Source organism: Pipistrellus kuhlii, unplaced genomic scaffold (assembly GCF_014108245.1).
Source record: "Pipistrellus kuhlii isolate mPipKuh1 unplaced genomic scaffold, mPipKuh1.p scaffold_m20_p_126, whole genome shotgun sequence".
NCBI lineage: Eukaryota > Metazoa > Chordata > Mammalia > Chiroptera > Vespertilionidae > Pipistrellus > Pipistrellus kuhlii.
In genome coordinates, this window is record NW_023425434.1 from 343831 (window position 1) to 357294 (window position 13464).

Here is a 13464-nt window from a genome sequence, read left to right on the forward strand (position 1 = left end):
ATTCATTGTTAAATATGACTTAAAGACTGATGATCTGATATGATAACTAGATGTTGCTTTAACTTGGTTTTGTGTAAATTTCATTATGATATTTCACACTTTTAAACACTTGGTATACATTAAATTATGGTATTTAACTATTTTTATGTTTATACTAGGTAATGTTTTTCTTATATCTCTATGTTTTTGGTATGCTAAATAAAGCTTTTTTTTTTAAACTCAAGAGACTTTTTCTACCATGTTTTAATTATATTATGACTAGTTAATAAACATGTTGCATAAATTCTTATGAATTATGGTCTTTTTAACAAGGTAAAAATTATTTTTCTTTTTCTTAAGGATTTAAGTAATATTACTCCAGAAATAAAAGATTATCTAGTGACAACCTCAGGATGTTCTCATCAAGAAAGAACTTTCTGTACTACTTTTGAATGATGCTAGCATGACACAAAATGGAAACACTTGCTTCAAAAGGATAGACTGAACTCCCTGCAGTGGTGTAGATTGCCAAGTACTAGAAATAGTGTTATCTAAAGATATCAAGGACCTGGATTTTTTCCTCCTTAGCAGAATAGATTGCACTTGATATTTAGAAAATTAGAAAGGAAATCACAGAAAACATATGTAATAACAGGGAAGCTTCTTAAGTGTAGTTACCTCAAAAACTAAAGGTTAATGTGATATGTCATTAAACAAACAAATGTAAATATGACTTGATTTTTATGGTATAAAATTTTGAATTATATTTGAGGAGGAATTTTAAGACTATATTATAAGTCTAAGTATTCATTTTCTAAGCATCAGTCCCCAGAGAGTTGTCCAAAATATCATAACAAGGTACTTTTTTATGCCCAGATTTCAAGATACCCCAAGGACCACCAGGGAGCCGAGTCCGATGCAAAAGCAAAAGTGCTTTTATTCAAACTCGAGCCTGGTCTTCCTGCTTCTACTGACACAGTGGCAGGATGTAGAGAGCACTGAGCTCTGAAAGTGTGGTTCTTTTATAGGGTTTAGGGTTGGGTGGTGGGGTGATGCTCGGACCACTGAGTTGGCTGGTTCTGATTGGTGGGGTGAGGGCCAGGGTCCAGTTATGCTGGGTTAATTCCCTCTGCATTTCTATTGGCTGATTTAAGGGTGGGTTGGGTAATTGATACATTTTGTGGTTTTTCTCAGAAAGTGGTTATGTCTGAGACATAGTTACACAAGATGGAAGACACAGTACAAAACAGAGTCAGTCCTGCTTTGCCCTTGAAAGAAGGCCTACGTTATGAGACCGTATCTCAATACCTGGCCTGGTGTCAGCACTGATAACTCTATCTGGGGCATAGTCCATGGCCTCTCTGGAATCATGCTCCAATATTCTCACTAACATTCCTCCCTTGTTTTATGTACATGAGTCAAAACATTGACTCTTTTGGGTCATTGTTGGTGAGGAAGTTATATTGACCCATGAGGATAATAAGCTTAATAGAATTAATTCTTTGATGAGTAAAGTCAGTGGGCCCATTTATAAGATAAGGGCCCAGAATGAGGGCCCGGAGCAATCTTTAGAGGGTCCGAAGAGTCCTGGACTCTCTATTCTGCCTGGCTGTCTTAAGCCAGGTATGATGAAGCTATGTTGGGATCCCGTCAACTTTGCTGTCAGGATGGTCCTTTCCAGGTAGGAGTCAGTCCTTGTGTGGTAAATTTATTTACCCAGAGTCACCAGGGTGGATGGACAGGATCAGAAGTTGGTATACATGCTTCTGGACTGCTTTCTGGGTAGACTATAAAGCCTATAAGAACTTGAGCAAGGGAATGGTTATGAATTATAGCTTCCAGTTTCTCCCTGACCCTGGGAAAGATGGAGGGAAATCTATCATACATGATCTTAAAAAGGGGGAACCCTTTCCAGTAGGGGGTACACCTGGCCCATAAAAGGGCGGAAAGGCAGAAGGTTGGTCTAGTTTTCACTGGTTTTTAGGACATATTTAGTTAAACTCTGTTTTAGAGTCCTGCTCGTGCCTGTCCTAAGGCTTGAGCTATATACTTTGAGATATCTTGGCTATAAAGGTGGGGCTGTTATATGATCTTATAACTACTGGCAGCCCAAATCTAGGTATAATCTCCTGGAGTAATTTCTTGACTACTATAGAGGCAGTTTCTGTCCTAGTGGGGTATGCTTCAACCTAATCTGAGAAGGTGTCTACAAAAACTAGCATGTTCTTGTACCCTGATGCTGGTGGTTTAATCTCCGAAATCCACCTCCTAATGCTCTCCTGGGGAATTTTCCTGGGGCTTGAATTCCCAGGGGGACCTTATTACCTTGCTTAGCATTTACCTGTGCACAGACAGTACTTCTAATGACTATGCTTTTAATTATGTTATCTAGGCTTGGTTGTATCTGCCTTGCAGAAGTTCAGAAGTCTTGGTGATGCTTAAGTGGGTAACCTGGTGTAACTGGGCAATTAACGTCTGACCAAGAGCCTCTGGGACCAACAGTCTGTCATCTGGTAGGATCCACAAACCATTTGTCTTTTGATGGCTTGCTTCTGTTTTGCCAATCCCTCCTCTTGTTTGGTGTAGGAGGGTGTCCATCGTAGGTCGAAGTCCGGCAGGGCTATTAAGGCTTGTAAAGGCCCCATTGGTTTTTGGGTGGCTTCCTTGGCAGTTTGCTCTGCGGCTCTATTTCTTCTGGCTTTAATTGTCTCCCCTTTCTGATGTCCTTTGCAGTGCACTATTGCAACTACCTTTGGGAGCCAGATGGCCTCTAATAAGGCTAAACTCTCTTCCTTATTTTTAATGTCATTTCTGGCTGCAGTTGGTGACCCTCTTTCCCAGGGGATGGCACTGTGTCCCCATCAAAGGGCCTGGATTAAGGTAAAACATTTGGCTTTTTGTGCTGTGGTTCCTCTATTCAGGAACTGTTCCCAAATGGTGCAGTCCAGGGTGACTGCTGCTCCCTCTGCATATCAGATCCCATCCTGAATGTAACTACTCCCATCGTGAACAGTACCTCATCTGATGATGAAAGCGAGACATCTGTCAGGTCTGGGTGAGCTGTTTGTACTGCGTCTGTTACCTCTATGCAGTCATGAATGGGTTCCTCTTGATCATCTGGAAGCAGGCTGGCAGGGTTGAAGGCCAGTGTTTTATGGAACCAGACACAGAGCTGGTCCAGGAGAAGAAGATTATGGTGTTTGACATCAATCTCTCTGGAGCACCTCAAAGGAAGGCCTCCACACCATGGGGTGCTGTCAGCGCTATCTCCTGGCGCAGAGTCTGCTTATCTGTCTCCTTTACCAGCAATGCTGTGATGGCCACTGCCCGGAGGCATGCTGGCCACCCTGCTGTCACAGGGTCTAGTATCTTAGACAGATAGGCAACAGGTCTCTTCCAGGGACCTGGAGTCTGAGTGAGAACCTCTTTGGCAATGCCTCTTACCTCACTCAAGTAGAGGTGCAAGGGCCTCAAAGGCCCGTTATTCCACTTTGGTCTAGTTTAGCGGCTGCGTTCCTCCAGTACGTGTTTCTTCTGAGGTCCACAGTCCTTCTTGATATCCAAAGAAAACAGGCAGTTTGTCCAGTGGCTCCTTGGACTGATGTTTTCTTAGAGGTTACGGGTCCTATCGGCTCTGTCAAGATTGAATAGGCTGCCCCAGTGTCCACCAGGAAACTAACAGGTTTGCCCCAACTTGTAAGGTTACCCTGGGGGCTTAATGGAAAGGAGCCCCAGTCCTGTCAGTCCTCTTTCTCTAAGTTAAAGAACTTTGGAGTCTGAGTCTCCCTTTTTGCTTCTCTAGCTAACCTGCCAAGACATTCTCTCTTTCAGTGCTCCTGCTTCCTATAATAGGCATACTAATCCCTTCCTATTTGCTGCTGGCCTTTTTTTTTTTTTTTTTTTTTTTTTTTTTATGTATAACCATGCCTCAAATTTTCTATAATTTAAAAATATTTAGAAAAGGCAGAGGGAAGAGGGAGCAGGCCCAGCACCCTGTTCACAGGCCTCCAGACACTTAAAATTTAAAATGCTACATTTTCCCTATACAAATGGATCTCAGATTCTGATAAGCCTGAAAAGGGGAATGGGAGAATTCCTAGCTGCAACTTTAAGCCGCCTAACAGAACACGGTGAAAAGTGCCCAAGGAGTCGCTGGGAGTTCTTGGGTCTCATCGAGATGCAGGGAGTCGCAAGGGAATTCCCTTCCTTGTTCCTACCACCACTACTCAAAACAACCCCTGGAGGAGATGGACAATGGATGCCGGGTGGGCGGAGGCAGGGAGCATGGCATGGGTCCCAGGTGGCAAAGGAGGTGCTCCCACTAGGGTGTTTTCATCTGGTGGTCCTCTGGGAAAATCGCTTGCCTCCTGATGACGAACGTGGCATGGCAGGGGACCAGTGACCTCTGTACTGTAATTAGACTCCCTGACCTTTCTTAAAAGCTCCTCTGCTTGAGTGTGTTTCCATTAATATTACTGATTTTAAAATTATAACTTAAGAGTTGACACACATACACACAAGGACCAAGTGGCCCACAAAATATTTTCCTTTCTTTTTAAAGATTATACAATGTACTATAATTATTAATCACATCAAAATTTTTTTCTTTCTCATTTTTTTATTAAAGTATTATAAGTGTACATACCTTACCAATCCCCACCCCACCCCCCACTACCATAGATGCCATCCCTCCCCAGAGTTTTTTGACCATTGCTTATGCTTATATACATGCATAAAAGTCCTTCGGTTGATCTCTTATCTCTCCCAGATCTCCCTACCGTCCCCGCTGTAATTTGATGGTCTCTTTGTTGCTTTACTGTATCTCTATCTAACGTTTTGTTCATCAGTTTATAATGTTATTTATTATCCATAAATGAGTGAGATCATGTGGTATTTCTCTTCCATTAACTGGCTTATTTCACTCAGCATAATGTTCTCTAATTTCATACAGGTCACTGCAAATGAAAAGAATTCCTTCTTTTTTATGGCAGCATAGTATTACAGTGTGTAGATGTACCATAGATTTTTTATTCAATCATCTGCTGACAGACACCTAGGCTATTTCAAATCCTAGCTATTGTAGATTGTGCTGCTATGAACATAAGGGTGCATATATCCTTTCTGATTCGTGTTTCTAGTTTCTTGGGATATATTCCTAGGAGTGGGATTACTGGGTCAAATGGGAGTTCCATTTTCAGTTTTTTGAGGAAACTCCATACTGTTCTCCACCGTGGTTGCACCAGTCTACATTCCCACCAAGAGTGCACAGGGGTCCCTTTTTCTCAACAACCTCTCCAGCACTTATCCTTTGCTGATTTGTTGATGATAGCCATTCTGACAGGTGTGAGATGGTACCGCATTGTTGTTTTGATTTGCATCTCTCGGATAATTAGTGACTTTGAGCATGTTTTCATGTGTCTCTAGGCCTTCCTTCTGTCTTCTTTTGAAAAGATTCTATTTAGGTCCATTGTCCATTTTTTAATTGGATCATTCATTTCCCTTTTATTTAGATGTATAATCTGTCTGTAGATGTTGGAGATTAAACCTTTATTAGTGATAACATTTGCACATATGTTCTCCCATACAGTGGGCTTTCTTGTTGTTTTGTTGATGGTTTCTTTTGCTGTAAAATAAGCTTTTTTATTTTGATGTAGTCCTATTTGTTTATTTTCTCTTTAGCTTCCACTGCCCTAGTGGCAGTATCAGTGAAGAAGTTCTTTTGGCATATGTCTGAGATTTTGCAGCCTGTGGATACCTCTAGTATTTTTATGGTATCCTGACTTATGTTTAAGTCCTATATCAATTTTGAGTTTATTTTGGTGTATGGTGTAAGTTGATAATCTAGTTTCATTCTTTTGCATGTATCTGTCCAATTTTCCCAACAACATTTATTGAAGAGACTGTCTTCACTCCATTTTATGTTCGTGCCTCCTTTGTCAAATATTAATTGAGCATAGTGATTTGGGTTGATATCTGGATTCTCTATTCTATTCCACTGATCTATATGTCTGTTCTTGTGCCAGTACCAGGCTGTTTTGAGAACAGAGGCTTTGTAATACAGCTTGAAATATGATATTGAGAGGCCTCCTACTTTTTTCTTCTTTCTTAGGATTGCTGTGTCTATTCAGGGTCTTTTTTTTGTTCCAGCTGAATTTTTGGAGAGTTCTTTCAAGGTCTGTGGAATATGCCATTGGTATTTTAATGGGGAGTGCATTGAACCTATAGATTGCTTTGGGAAGTATGGACATTTTGATGATGTTGATTCTACCAATCCATGAACATGCTATGTTCTTCCATCTCCTTACTCTATCTCTTTTTTCAGTGTCCTGTAGTTTTCCCTATATAGACCCTTTACCTCCTCAGTTAAGTTTATTCCTAAGTATCTTAATTTTTTTTGGTGTGATGATAAATGGGATTGCTTTTTTAGTCTCTCTTTCTGTAAGTTCATTATTGGTATATACAAATGCCATAGATTTATTTGCATTAATTTTGTATCCTGCTACATTGCCAAATTCATTTATTAAATCTATTAGTTTTTTAATGGAGTCTTTTGGGTTTTTTATGTACAATGACATCTGCAAATAAGGCTAACTTTACTTCTTCTTTTCCAATTTGGATGCCTTTTATTTCCTCTTCTTGTCTAATCGCAATGGCTAGTACTTCCAGTACTATGTCAAACAGGAGTGGTGTGAATGGGCATCCCTTTCTTGTTCCCGTTCTTAGAGGGAATGGTTTTAGTTTTTGCCCATTGAGTATGATGTTGGCTGTGGGTTTATCATATATAGCTTTTATTATGTTGAGGTATGATCCTTGTACTCCCACCTTGTTGAGAGTTTTTATCAGAAAAGGGTGTTGGATTTTATCAAATGCTTTTTCTGCATCAATTGATATGACTATATGATTTTTATCTTTCCATTTGTTTATGTGATGTATCATGTTTTTTGATTTGCAGATATTGTACCATCCTTGCATTCCTGGAATAAATCCTACTTGGTCATGGTGAATGATCTTTGTGATGTTCTTCTGGAGTCGATTTGCTAGAATTTTGTTGAGGATTTTGGCATCTATGTTCATGAGGGATATTGGCCTGTAATCCTCTTTCATTGAGTTGTCTTTATCTGGTTTTGGTATTAGGGTGATGCTGGCTTCATAGAAGGAGTTTGGAAGTGTTCCTTCCTCTTGAATTTTTTGGAATAGTCTGAGGAGGATAGGTTTTAGTTCTTCCTTGAATGTTTGGTAAAACTCTCCTGTGAAGCCATCTGGCCCTGGGCTTTTGTTCCTGAAAGTTTTTTGATGACTGTTTCAATTTCTCCCCATGTCACTGGTCTATTGAGCTTTCTAGATCCTTCCTGATTGAGTTTTGGAAGGTTGTATTTTTCTAGAAATCTTTCCATTTTTTCCAGGTTGTCCAGTTTGTTGGAATAGAGTTGTTCATAGGATTTTTTTTTTTACAATCCTTTGTATTTTGGCAGGGTCTGTTATTATTTCACCTGTTTCATTTCTGATTTTGTTTATTTGGGTCCTCTCTTTTGGTTTCTTGGTTAGCCTGGCTAGAGGTCGATCTATCTTGTTTATCCTTTCAAAGAACCAGCTCTTGATTTTGTTTCTTTCGTCTCTATGTCGTTTATCTCCACTCTAATTTTTGTTATCTCCTTCCTTCTGCTTACACTGGGCTTTTCTTGTTGCTCTTTTTCTAACTCTTTCAGTTGTAGAATTATATAATTTGTTACCTTTTTTTTTTTTTTTTTTTTTTTTTTGCAATAGGATTGTAGAGATATGAAATTCCCTCTCAAAACTGCTTTTGCTGTGTCACATAGATTTTGGATTGTTGTGTTTTCATTGTCATTTGTTTCCAGGATGTTTTAAATTTCTTCCTTGATTTCTCTGGTAACCCAGTCCTTGTTTAATAGCATGTTGTTTAATCTTCATGTGTTTGATTTCTTTGGATTATTTTCATTGTAGTTAATTTCCAGTTTCATGCCACTATGATCTGAGAAGATGCTTGATATGATTTCTATCTTTTTGAGTTTGAATAGACTTTGCCTATGTCCCAACATGTGGTCTATCTTTGAGAATGTCTCATGTGCACTTGAGAAGAATATATTGATATATTCTGTGGCTTTGGGTGGAATGTTCTGAAGATGTCGATTAATTCCATCTGGTCTAGTGCGTCATTTAGGATTGATGTTTCTTTGCTGATTTTTGGTTTAGATGATTTGTCCAAAGGTGATAATGGGGTATTAAAATCTCCTACTACCCTGTTTCCCCAAAAATAAGATAGTGTCTTATATCAATTTTTGCTCCCAAAGCTGCACTAGGTCTTCTTTTCAGGAGATGTCTTATTTTTCCATGAAGAAGAATACAGTACACATTTATTGTTAAAGTAATTTTATTACCTGTATACGGTACGGTAGTACGGTAGTTGTCAACACAAACTAGATAAACTGTGAATCCTACAGTATCAAGAATTTACTCATTTATTCAATGACAATCATGTCATCATCTTTTGAACATGATCATAACAATCCAATTCCTGAATTTCCTCATGAATTTCTTGTGACTCCATTTCTTTCAGAATCAGTGGATCAAATCTCTCATGTTTAGCCTTGGGGGGGGGGGCTTACTTTTGGGGGTATGCCTTATATTTCACTCAGAAAGAAATCTGTAATTAGGTCTTATTTTCGGAGGATGTCTTATTTTGGGGGAAACACGGTATCATTGTATTGCTATTAATCTCTCCCTTAATGTCCTCCAGCAGTTTTTTTTTTTTTTTAATGTATTTTGGTGCTCCTGTATTGGGTGCATATATGTTTACTATGGTTATTTCTTCTTGCTGGATTGCTCACTTTAGTATTATGAAGTGGCCTTCATTTTCTCTTGTCATGTCCTTCACTTTGAAATCTAATGTGTCAGACATAAGTATTGCTTCCCCATCTTTTTTTTCATTTCCATTCAACTGGAAAACCTTTTTCCAACCCTTCACCCTCAGTCTGTGTGCGTCTTTTTTTCTGAAATGTGTTTCTTGTAGAAAACAGATATATGGGTCTTATTTTCTTATCTAATCTATTACGCTATGTCTTTTGATTGGGGCATTTAATCCATTTACTTTTAAAGTTATTATTGATAGGTATTTATTTGTGGCCATTTTTATTCTATACCCCTCTATTCCTTCTTTGCTTCCTATTTCTTTATTTTTACAGCAGACCCTTTAGCATTTCTTGCATTGTTGGTTTGGTGATGATACCTTCCCTTAGTCTGTTTTTGTCTGTGAAAATCCTGATTTCACCTTCAGTTTTGATTGATAGCCTTGCTGGGTACAGTATTCTTGGATTCAGACCCTTCGTTTGCATGACTTTGTATATTTCATCCCATTCCCTTCTAGCCTGATGAGTTTACATTGAGAAATCAGTTGCTAGTGTGATGGGGGTTCCTTTGTATGTAACTTTCTGACTCTCTCTGGCTGCTTTTAAGATTCTTACTTTGTCGTTGATGTTTGCCAATTTAATTATAATGTTCCTTGGTGTTGGTCTTTTGGGTTGGTTTCTTTTTGCTTGGGATTCTGCGAGCTTCTTGGATTTGTGTGTGTTTTTTTCTTCTCTATCTTACGAAAGTTTTCTGCAATTATTTCTTGAAACAGTTTTTCTATGCCTTCCTCAGTTGCCTTTCCTTCTGGAACCCCTATTATTCTAATATTGTTTTGTTTTGTATTGTCCAAAAGTTCCCTTAGTCTCTTCTCCTGCTTTTTAATTTTTTTTCTCCAGAAGCTGCTCTAATTGGGTATTCCCCCCATTTTGTCTTCTAGCTCACTGATGCAGTCCTCTGCTTCTTCTAGTCTACTCTTAATGCTTTCTATTGAGTTCTTTACAGTAGCGATGTCATTTTTCATTTCTTCTTGGTTCGTCTTCATTTCCTCTTGGTTCTTACTCATATTGTTAAATTTGTCTTCCATTCTTTTTAGCCATCTTATGATCATTACTCTGAATTCTTGCTCCGGTAGGTTGTTTGCCTCTAACTCGTTTACTTCCTTTTCTGGTGATGCCTGCTTTTCTTTCATATGCAGGCTGTTTCTTTGTCTCCCCATGATCCCTCTTTGCAGGATGTCTGGTTATGTAGTTCTCTCCCTTCTGGTTGATTTAAAGGCACAAAATACAACACAACCAGGTACAACACACAAGGCACTGAACAGAAATGTGTTTATAATATTAATAACCTCCAATAAAGGTGACCATTAGAGAAAGGCAAATAATGGGGTAGGAGAGATAGAAGAGTAAAAAAAAAAAAAGAAAAGAAAAGGAGTGGTAAAATGTAGTTGAGAGAAGGTGGAAAAAAATAGAAAAACTAGAACAATACTAAGAGAGAAAGGAGAAACTAACCAATATATGAGATGCAAATTCCAATAGAACAACCCTTAATCACAGCAAATGCCAGCAACAAGTATCTAGAGATTAATACAATTTACACCAACCATTATCAAGTGAGGAAAGGGAAAGCAGAAGTAAAAAGCCAGCTAAAACACAGCTAACAAAAACATACAATCAAGCAAAAAGAATAAGCAAAACAATCTCACACAAAAGCATAAAACTTCAATATAGTTAACATTCAACATACAACGACAAAATGATAGAAAGACTGTTTTCTTTTGTTTGTTTGTTTGTTTGTTTGTTTGTGGTGGGTTTGTTTGTTTTTTTAAGGACAGCGAAAAGGGAGGTGTGTATGGGCTTGGAGCAGGGGGTTGGATATTAAATATACAGAAATAGGGTGAAATTTTAGCAGGGGGTAAACAGAAAGAATAGGGAAAATCTAGAGCAGAAAGGGTTAAGATAAACAGGACATTAACGGGGGAAAGGTTAGGAAGAGAGTGACGGCATAAAAGTAGGGTTGATATAGAATAAAGCATTGGTGAAGGGAAGGTAAAAATAGACTTTAGAACAATAATCTCGAAGCTACATAAAGAGCAAATAATATGACAATTAAACAAATAATAATAAAAATAAACAAAAGTAAATAATATAAAAAGGTAAAATAGTAGTAGTTATAATGCTAATTACAAATAAAAATGTATTAATTAAAAAGGTAAAATCAAGTGAGGGCAAAAAATAGTTTCTTGAGTGGATGTTGCAAATAATGAAAATAAAAACAAAAATTAAAAAATTAAAATTAAAAAATTAAATAAAATGTGTAGTAGTAAAGGTCATTCACTTCCTCTATCATTCTGTTTGGCACACCAGTTTCCCAGTCAGGACACTATTGCAGTTCCCTGCGTTTCACTGCTCCTCAGTGTTGTAATCCGGTCCTGATATTTAGCGGGATTTTCTTTGATTTTTTATTACACTAGGGTCAATTTGTGATTTAGCCTCTGGGTAGCAGTGTTTCTGGGTTGACTTCCAGGGCTCTAAAGCCCCTCTAGCTTTTTTCTTTTCTCTCTATGATACTGATCTGTGGAGGCTGGGGTACAAGTCCGAGCCAACTGCACTCCCCTGTAATTCTCCGGATGTTCCTCCATGTCAGATTAAAACGTGTTTTTCTTTAGATATCTCCCCTATTAGGAGCCCGTTATATAATAAGGGGATACACCAGCCGAACAGCCCCGGGTTTCTCCTTGTAAATGCTGCCCCAGTCCTCCAGCTTCTGCATAGCTCGTGGGCTTCTGTCTTTCACTCTACTTCCTCGAAATCTGACCTTTTCATTGAGCGCTCCTTTGAGTCCAAGTTTTTGCGCCTCCTGGGACTGGGGTTCTGAGGCTCACAGTTGTTCGGTGGTTGCTGCGGCTATGAATATTCAGGCCTCTGACAAGATCCACTTTTCCTTTAAAGATGGAGAGATTTCCCTGTCCAAGCCCATAGGTAGCTCTGGGAGGGGACCCAGCTTTGCAGTGGGTGCTTCCCTGTCAGAGGCACCCTGATCAGCAGTCCTCTACATTCTCTTGGAGTTCACCTGTCCCTTAGCTTGCTAACAAACACTCCCAGCGTGACCCTCAGCTGCTTTCTCTTTCTGCTTCAGGACAAGGCTCAGAACCTGTCCGTCTATTCTTCCGCAATTTTGTGTCTCTAATAATATCACATTTAAATGGCCAATAGAGACAAACAGTTCTGAGACCGTTCCTCCACCACTGATCAAGACTGGGTGGTGCCAGGTGTCAGAAATAAGTTTAGTTTTTGAGCTTGTTAGGCAGACTTGGCGACTTTTTTTTTAATGCATTTTTTATTGATTTTTTACATAGAGGAAGAGAGAGAGAGAGAGTTAGAAACATTGATGAGAGAGAGACATTGATCAGCTGCCTCTTGCACACCCCCCACTGGGAATGTGCCCGCAACCAAGGTACATGCCCTTGCCTGGAATCGAACCTGGAACCTTCCATTCCACAGGCCGACGCTCTATCCATTGAGCCAAACTGGTTTTGTCAGACTTGGCAACTTTGCCAACTCAAGCTTCCTTCTTTTATCTGGTTCTTGGGGGATGAGTTTGCTAGTCAACTTTTAAATCACCAGGGCAGTTAGAAGTTCTGATAAGACCCTAAGACTAGCAGAGTGGACTGCAGCCAGTAAAAATAAACAAAACCCTATCTCTTCCAGCTTCATAATCAATTGCTGACACCCCCTTCCCCTCTCTGCATTAACCATTTACTCTGTCCTTAGCAGGGGAAATAAGGAAAGTGGTCTGAGATCCTGTATAACCAGGTTTTTTACATTTAAGGATACTTTTTTTTCTCATTTAAATCTGTAACTCTTGTTTTCCTCATAGATCTTTGCTCTAAGCCCCTACACTCCTTTACCACTCTTAATTTCTCCAACCATCCCCTCCCACCCTGTCCTGTCCCCTAGTCCAGTTGCTTGTCTTTCTTTTGGATTGTGAATCAGAATAAGACAATTTCTACGGAGGGGAGAATAGAAACAGCGGGAGTTTCAGAGAAAACTACAGACTACCGCTGTAGCAGTCCTCCCTTTTGAAGGCTGAGTTTTGACCTGTGAAAAAATGACTATTAGTCAGTCTGGAAAGATATGGAGGATGAAAAAAAAGGGTGTGTAGGGAGATTTCTTGCAAGCTGAAAGCCTGGATGGCCTCCTAAAGAAAAGACCTTTAATCCAGTTATGGATGCTATTAGAATTAGGGGTCCTTAGATGGTTAATAATAACTCCAGCCTTAGTTCCATGTTAGACTATGATGTCACAGGCAGGGACAGGGTCTGTAAATCTCTCCGCCCTTTCCTTGAAAGTTTCTAATTACCAAAAGAGATAATAAAGCCATAAATGAAAGTTCTTTGTTCCTTGAAATGTTATAAATGTATACCTTTAAATTAACCTTAGGACTTACAATTTCAATTTAATATAGTAAATTTACAAATCATAGCAAACGAAACCCTTACTTATACAAACATATAAACAGAGAGAGAAATTTTTATTAGCTAAATGAGCTGATTCCCTCTACTGTGATAGAGAGCAAACATCTCTGAGAAAAATAACTCATCGTCACTGTTTAAACGTTTGC

At 39.0% G+C, this 13464-nt stretch overlaps 1 long non-coding RNA gene across 1 annotated transcript; it reads left to right on the forward strand.

Annotated features, from left to right (window-relative positions):
* Window positions 1–838: 838 nt before the first annotated feature.
* Window positions 839–12748, forward strand: LOC118717002. Its single transcript, XR_004987314.1, has 3 exons — window positions 839–934; window positions 6009–6011; window positions 12735–12748. It is a non-coding gene; the product is annotated as an uncharacterized LOC118717002 (long non-coding RNA).
* Window positions 12749–13464: the final 716 nt, after the last annotated feature.